General features: G+C 38.1%; 1 long non-coding RNA gene across 1 annotated transcript in view; it reads left to right on the forward strand.

Moving 5' to 3' along the window:
* LOC118561803 overlaps positions 1-8358 on the forward strand; it is a 32969-nt gene extending 24611 nt beyond the window's left edge. The window contains exons 2-3 of the long non-coding RNA XR_004930275.1: positions 5667-5818; positions 7224-8358. This is a non-coding gene — a long non-coding RNA (uncharacterized LOC118561803). The remainder of the gene's footprint in view (positions 1-5666; positions 5819-7223) is intronic.
* The last annotated feature ends 598 nt before the right edge of the window (positions 8359-8956 follow it).

An 8956-nucleotide genomic window follows, 5' to 3' on the forward strand; every position in this document is an offset into this window, starting at 1 on the left:
GTTACGAACTAAACGCAGAAAAGATTACGTCTCTACCATTTATGGATCAGGAGATATGAAGCGTTGTTCGGGGCAAAGTTCTCCATTATAATCCAATGGGACTTTTTGTGACCAAAGTGTCTGCACTTCTGTAGACGGCCGTTGCAGGTGTGTGAATGAGTTTCCATGACGACGGAACTCTGAGGGCCAGAGGGAGACGCTCCATTGAGATACAATGGCAACTTTCATCGCTCACTGCAGTGGCTGTGATTAATGTAGAAATCTGAAATTCGCACAATCACTTCCTCTTAACATTTTAAAATTTTCATGTGACTTTCAGCCATGTGTCAGTTTTATTTCTCATTTTTGATTTTACATGCTTTCCTATTGGGCCTTTTCTTCCAACAGGACCTGGCATGATGCCCAGACACGACCCAATTGGCCAATACAGCACCACCCACATGTGGGAAATGTCATCTACTCTTGACCTTTTCTCTTGATTTTTCGGGCCGAAATATGACAAAATACTTTGACGTTCATGCTGCCACCACCGCTCAGTGGCTGCCACACGTTCTCATTCATTACTTGGTTAGCTAGCAGCTGCTCTTTCAGGTACATAGCTAGATCCAGTAGACTATTGTTTTTTAAACTTGCGCCATCTACTGTCTAGACTCAGGAGTGGGTGTTAGTTTACTTTAACCGCTTCGAGCAGAAAACGTATTAATACGCTTTAAAAACAGACAACAAAAAATTAAATTAACAAGTGTGAAGGACACAAGACATGTATTTATATTAGGGCTGTCAAACGATAAAAATTTTTTATTTGAATCGATTAATCACACGATGTCGATAGTTAACTCGAGATTAATTGCAAATTAATTGCACGTTTTATCCTTTTATTTCTGAAAGTGTAATAGCCTGTTTGGGCATTTTAATATGCAATTTTGCAATAAATGACACTAATAAAATACATGCTTGTACAAAAAAATATTTTTATTCTGTTTTTTTTTCAAGCACTTTTGAGAACTGGAATGAAGACATCCTAGTGCCAAATGTTAAACTCTAGACTATGATGGCTAAATGACTAATCATGACACCCTGATGTTTACACAATGTGTAAAAAAATTTGTAAATAAATACCATGCCGATATATTTTTTTGCCTCTTAAACAAAGATAGACATGGTATTAGGCATATACATATAAATTAATACAAATTTTACATTTCAATAAAGTCATAAGTTTTATTGTTTGTTTTCTCTCTCTCTCTCTATGGAGATAATTTCCTGCCAAAAGGTTGTAAGTAAAAAAATGTGTTGCACACAAATAAAACTTGTTTTGCACACAAAAAGATATGTTTCACACAAAAAAATTGTTTTGAAAACTGTTCGCCAACCTTGCACTCAAAATATAATTTATAAGTTTTCCTCGGGTACAAAACGGTCTGTGCTCGTACAAAACGGTCTGTGCTCGCACAAAACAGCCTCTGCTCAAGTAAGAAACAATCCCACCACTGCTGCGGTAAATTTGTGCCAAAAGTCACGTGATGCATTAAGAGTTGTTGTTGTTGTTCAGACTTCCCGACAGCAGGGGGCGCACCCGAAAGAAACTGAAACACGCCGGTTTGGCTGAGGAAGAAAGACGTGACATCATAGCTCAGTGCAGCTAACAGCATCAGCACCCCACAGGTAACTTTCAAAGCTTTCCCGGTGAAAAAGTAATAGCTCACTTTGCAGATAGAACTTGTAAGATTTCAGTTAAAGGCCCTGCTATCTTACAGTAAGGGACCATGTTACGTTTTAGAGCAAATAACATGAAAGCTAGCCTTTGGTTGAACGCCATGCTAAAACAACTTTTGCTTTGTAATGTAACCCCACTGGTTGGCTTCTCCCTTTACTGTGATGTGTCAAATAAATAGTACCTGAGTGGATACCCAGATAAATGCATTGTTAACAGATTATCATGTGGTTTTTATGTTTTCAAATGACTGTCTGTTGTTCTTATTGGTGTTTGGATTTGGTAATTTATCGTAAAACTGTTAAACCAATGCATGTATGCTTATGTGCAAAACGGATTCTTAAGCAATTTAAAATAATTGCAACGAGTGGATATTGATTATATGAAAACTGGTAAGGAATTAATTAAAAATTGCATTTTCTAACATAAATATGAATGTTACAAGTAAAGCATATAGCAGCAGATCTAGATTATATCTTACTACCTTTCTAACTCCTTAATTTCTTCAAAGTAAAAATAAGGTCATCTGTGCCCAATTGCAAATATGTGTTGTGCACTTGATAAAATTGGTTTGGCCATGGCAAAAACCACAGCTGGAATTGGCCACATGGGCAGATATTTTCTTAAAATGTTTGTTTTCATCTTGGTAATTTATTTTTTTCTTTAAGAGGAGTATTATCATTTACATAACCATAACACATATCTGTTTTCCAGCATCCACTGATGAAGGTCATCAAAGTTCTGGTCTGGATGGAAGGCTACCAGATCATCAACCTGCTTTGAGACACGCCGACTTCCATCACAAGACTACCAAGACTTGAAGAATTCAAAATTTGATGTAATCTTTAAACATACGGCAGATGATTTGGGCTTGTTTAAAAATAACTTAATATGTAACCGTTTAATTCCCAGTATTAACTACTTTGATCAGTAACTGTTGCAGCATGTCCTTCATAGCTCTTAGTGGAGCCGTTTAGGCTGAAAAAAAAGGTTAGAAGGAAGGTAAGAAACCAGTTTCAGAGCCACCTCTCTGATGTACTCAATGTTTTGTTGTATTGGAGTGATCAGATAAATGATCTGATAAATTCATTTCTGGTTTGAAATATACGCATTAATGTGAGAAACTGTATAATAGCCAGCATAAAAAAATCCATCTTACCTGGGTGATTTCTGGTTCTACCACAGCATGCTGGATGCTTCCCATCTCCCATAACTGACTGAGTGTTAGATTCCCCTCAGTTCTGAGTGAATGGTCATCCCAGCCACTGCTGATGGTGTGAAAACTTAGTTGTAGTCTTGGGACAAATAAATTGTGACAACAGAAGTTATCTAACATGTTTAACAGGTCAAGCAAATTGTTGTCCTCTCCTGAGTGCAGCACATTGTTGTGTATGTTAGTTCCTGCGCACCACACGTCTCTCCAAAGACATTCAATTCTGAAAGGAGAGTTAAAGATCAAATCATGGTTTAAATACATTATTTTTCAAAAGTCCGTTACACAGCATTTTTAGATCAGAGATAAAACTAAACAGGGCCTTTAACTGAAATCTTACATGATCTATCAGTGAGCTGTTACTTTTTCACCGGGAAAGTTTTGAAAGTTACCTGTGGGGTGCTGATGCTGTTTGCTGTGATATCATGTCTCTCTTCCTCAGCCAAACCGGTGTGTTTCAGTTTTTTGGGTGCGCCCCCTGCTGTCGGAAAGTCTGAACAACAACTCAATGCATCACGTGACTTTTGGCACAAATTTACCGCAGCGTGGTGGTGGGATTGTTTCGTACTCTAGCAGAGGCTGTTTTGTGCGAGCAGAGGCTGTTTTGTGCGAGCACAGACCGTTTTGTACTCGAGGAAAACTTATAAATGATATTTTGAGTGCAAGGTTGGCGAACAGTTTGCAAAACAATTTTTTTTGTGTGAGACATATCATTTTGTGTGCAAAACAGGTTTTATTTGTGTGCAACACATTTTTTTTGCTTACAACCTTTTGGCAGGAAATTATCTCCATATCTCTCTCTCTCTCTCTCTCTGTCTCTGTCTCTCTCTCTCTCTCTCTCTCTCTCTCTCTCTCACACTCACACACACACACACACACACACACACACACACACACACACACACACACACACACACACACACACACACACACACACACACATCTAATTCTGAGCTTTCACACCAACAACAATATTTTTGCTTGCTGTTTATATCCATATTCATACAGTTTAAGCCTGGAAAAAGGTTTTAAATGTCCAGGTCATTCCAGTCTTACTCTTTGCTTGCAACTGGGCAGGAGCTTAATACCCTGAAAGAGACTGTTTAGCAACTGTTCAGTAACTCCAGTTCCTTCGTTTGGCAACGTAATTCAGCCTTAGTTTGTCAAATACAGAGAAAACAAATAAATAAGAATTAAAGTACGGTTTATAGGTTGGGTTTCTGCAATGTTATCAGCATGTTAAAAGCTAATCTTCAGAACCAATGTCTGCTAAAAATGGTGATCTGCACCAAGTAATCTACTTTCAGCAGTTATCCCTGGACCAAGGTACTTTTTATCAGTTTGATTAAACGGTATAATTCAACATAGAAAAAACAGAAAAACGATTCGTTTTCCCGTTTTGTGGTTTCTGCACATAAAACCAAAATCCATTAAACGGCTTGATTTTGTTTTTTTTGTTTTCGCCCCCAAAACGGAAATACTATTCAATTTTCGGTTTCAGAAGTGGGCGTGGCTTTCAAGCCCGCCGGTCCGGTGCCCTTCAAAATAAAGGCATGGCATGGAGAAACTTTCGTTGTATTTTCTGCCCTCATCGAAACTTCTGTGTTTTAAATTAAAGCAGGTCTAATACATATATAAATATATACATATATTTAGATGTAATATATATTTATAATTTTTTATAGCTACAGGGTTTACTCGGAATAAAGTCATCTATTGAGTGTATATAAGTCTGTGGTCTCTAGCGCTCTTGAAACTACGGAAAGCGCCGAGGGTAAAAGAAACACAGTGCGGAGAGCATGGTGGGAAAAAAACATTAGGGAACGGTGTGTGTGTTTTGACGTGCAATTAACGGCGTCAAAAAAATTCCGTTAACGCGTTAAAACTGACAGTCCATAATATCCATATTACTTATTCAGACCAGAGGGGGAGGGGGGGGGGATGTATCCCCCCCAGGGATAAAACGTGAATGACCAGAGGGGGGGACGCACAAACAGAGGGGGGGTAACCCCCCCCATCCCCCCCAGCAAATCACACCCAGATGATAATGATATTATTGCAGAACAATGATCGATAATAGCATTAGCCGTTAGCATGACACAGTTGGCTAATCAATAAATAGCGAGCGCTATCTGTTAGTTTTAACATTAGTTAATGTTATGGAAGGGCCCAGTTGTTGGAAAATAGTGATTTAAATGCCCCCCCACCCCCCACCCCCACCCCCATTGCCATCCTCAGGCAAATGTGTACATATAAGATTTATTCAGCAGATATACTCTTAATTGCATTGACATGGTTATTTTACCTTTTCCCAGGTGGTAATAGTCATTCAATATACTATTTTTCATTTCAAATTTCAATTCAATTTTTCATAGTTATAAGCCTAGCTATTAGCAGTGTTATAGCTCATATTGTCTAAAATGTGTTCATCATGTTAAACTATGTTTGTGTTAAAGTGTACATCATTAATGTTACAGCAAAGTTAGCATTCCCACATGTTATAGTACATTATACTACAGTTTATCCATTGCATTCTTCTAATTAGCATTTCACTGTAATAACAATAAATTACAGTAATAATTATTACTAATCCAAAAATTATATTGTATATTATAAACAATTGTGTACATCATGCATGCATCTCTTTTTTGTTTATATTATATAATTTTATTTTATTTTATTCTTGAAATCATGTGTTTATTTTTAGATTCGTGTCACATATTCCTCTTATGTCTTCAGATGCGCTGCTGAGGTTTCTCAGTCAAACCCCTGCAAATCCTCCTGCCGCCTTCACATCAGCAGCACAACCCAGCACTGAAGAAGCAGCATCAATCGGTCCTCCTGTTGCTCCAGTATACCCGGCTGACTGGCCACATCCTTTAACTGATAAGGTATGAACAGAGTTGGTTCACAGAGGTCCATTTCAAACAGAAAACAGCTTCACATTCCCTAAAACAAAAGACGGACGAAGGTGTCAGCATGACTATTTTAACAGACTCTTAATCAATGGAGAAAAAGTCAGAAGAAGCTGGCTTATGTAAAAAAGATCATAGCTTGCACTGCTTCTGTTGCAATTTTTTTTCTAAAAGAGAGTACAAACTTAACAGGGAAGGACTATAGGGCTGGGAAGATGCAAGTCACTTGCTCAAGGTCCATGAGGATAGCCAGGAGCATAATGCTCACATGGCAACATGGAAGGACTTGGAGGTCCGTTTTGCAAAGGGGATTACGATAGATAAACAAGAGATGGCACTTGTTGGAAAAAGGTTGGCACTTGTTGAGGCTTAGAAAAAAAGGTGGTGTGACGTTCTACACCGATTGGTGGCAATAATTCAGTCCTTAGCTGAAAGAAATATGGGTTTTAGGGGTTCCACAGACACATTAAATAAACCAGACAATGGAAATTTTTTGAAAGAGATGGAGCTCATGGCCAGATTTGATCCAGTGATGAAGCAGCATGTCAGTAGGGTGGAAAGTGGAGCTGGCCGTCATGTACATTATCTTGGCAAAACGATTCCAAATGAACTGATTGACTCCATCAGTTCTAAAATAATACAACTCATTGTGACAGACATCAAAATTTCCAAATATTTCTCCATCATTTTAGACTGCACCCCTGATCTGAGTCATAGGAACAGCTCTCTGTCATAGTCAGGATAGTGTCACAAGAAGACATTCCTCAAGTAAAAGAGCATTTCTTGGGCTTTCTGGTGGCAGAGCAATCAACTGGAGAACAATTGTCATCTCTTATCCTAAAAAGGCTAGAGGACCTTAACATCTCATTTAAGAATTGCAGAGGCCATTCCTATGACAACGGCGCCAATATGAAGGGAAAAAAATAAAGGTGTTCAAGTAAATCTGTTTGAGCTGAACTCAAGAGCTTTTATGCCCCTGTGTGGTGCCCATACTTTAAAACTGGTAGTAGCTGATGCTGCAAAAAGCTCCCCAGATGCCCTTAGCTACTTTGGGCATTTGACAAAATTATTCAAGCTCTTCTCAGTCTCCACCCAAAGGTGGGATGTCCTCTTAAAATATATGAAAATCACTCTGAAATCATGGACTGAGACCAGATGGGAAAGCAGGATAAAAAGGGTCGAGGCAGTAGGGCTGGGCAAATCCGAGAGGTTCTTCTGAAGGTGAGGGGAAAAACTACAGACCCTGTAGTGAGAGTTGAAGCCCAGTCTTTAGCTGAGGAGATTGGATCATTTCGCTTTTGCATTTGTACAGCCATATGGTATGACGTTCTCTGCAAAATTTCAGCATGTCATTAAACTGATGCAGTCTCCCTCCATGCAGCTTGATAGACACGTAGCTGTCGACTTGCTGAGGAAAACAAGAGATTCCCTCACCAGTTACAGGGACACTGGATTTTCTGATGCACAGACAATAGCCAAGGAGATGTGTGAAGACATGAATGTGGAGGCTGAACTAGAAATAAAACGATTGAGAACCACAAAAACTCACTTTGGCTATGAGTCTCCAGATGAGCCCATTCAAGATGCACTACAATAAATGGAAACCACATTTTTTAATGTAGTCATGTATAATGTACAGAAGTGTTAAACCCTAAGTACTGCTCTGACCCAGGACAGCCAGCAGGACATTAATGGCACAGAACTTACAAGGGAAATGCAAAATGTCCCACCATTGCCATCAACTAATATGACAAACATGGAACTTTTAACCTTCTTGTATGAGAAGAAGCTAACAGAAATTTACCCCAACATGTGAGTTGCTTTAAGAATCTCTGCCACTCTTCCTGTTATGGTGGCTGCTGCTGAAAGAAGCTTCTCCAAGCTTAAACTGATTAAAACTTACCTGAGATCCACTATGATGCAAGAACGTCTCAGTGGACTTTCCATCATAAGCATTAATCATGTGGTCTCAAATCAGTTGTCATATGATGATGTTGAAGATGACTTTGCTTCAAGAAAGTCCAGGAGAGTAAAGCTGTAGTCATCTGAGAGTAAGGATGTGAGAAAAGTGGTGGCATATAGTTTTTGAATTAATTCAAGTCAAGGCAGACTAAAATCACCACAAGAGCTATTTGTAAGATTATATTTACATGTTATTATTTTTCTTTTATTTAAATCCTTGTATTTTTTGTGCCTTCTCATTTCTTTGATTTCTTACTTTGCACAGTGCCATATTTATGTTGTATTTCGGTTAATGTCACTTGTTTACACTTTTTTGGGAGTATTTATATATGTAATACTTTAGCTATTTATATTGTATCGTTGAGTTCATTTGTTTTATTTCTTTAATTATTTTAAAGTTTTTTGAATGTGAATATGGTTTTATGTAAATAAAAAATGTCCAAGACAAAGCTTTTTAGTTTCTTGTGAGTATATGTACACTAGCAGACATGCAAGTACTGTACAGTGATGCAAGGGGGCGCCACCTAAAATCTTGCCTAGGGCACCAAATTGTTTAGGGCCAGGCCTGCATGGGTTGCATCCACTGAGCTATATAATACACTGGAGTGCTGATTTTGCCGAAAAACTGAAGTCACTGGCCGCCATCTTGCTACTCCCTACTCTCACAGAATCCCACAGGATTTGGTTGCAACAACAAGCAGTTTTCTGGTTGTGGGAAAACGTTTCACAGGTAATTCTACAGTCAGTGGATGTACTAACACTATCAACTACTAGGAAATTAGGTGCTGAAGTATATTACATGTTATTCATATTAAATATATATATATATATGTATATATAAGTATGTGTATATGTATATATGTGTATATATATGTATACACATATGTAAATATATGTTTTTGTATATTGTTATTTATATATTTATAAATGTTAAACATATATATTTAAATGAATAAAACACAAAATATTTCAGCACATGACTTTCTCAGTACTTGATATTTTTAGAACATAACATAAAACTATATGGCATTTGACATTTTAAAAGTTTTAAGCCCCCCCCCCCCACTGAACATGAGAAAATCCTTGTTATTCGATGCTGTAGCGCACATATTCCCTAGTTACTGGGGGGAAATAGGGAGTACCAATATGGCG

The sequence above is a fragment of the Fundulus heteroclitus genome, unplaced genomic scaffold (genome assembly GCF_011125445.2).
Source record: "Fundulus heteroclitus isolate FHET01 unplaced genomic scaffold, MU-UCD_Fhet_4.1 scaffold_72, whole genome shotgun sequence".
NCBI lineage: Eukaryota > Metazoa > Chordata > Actinopteri > Cyprinodontiformes > Fundulidae > Fundulus > Fundulus heteroclitus.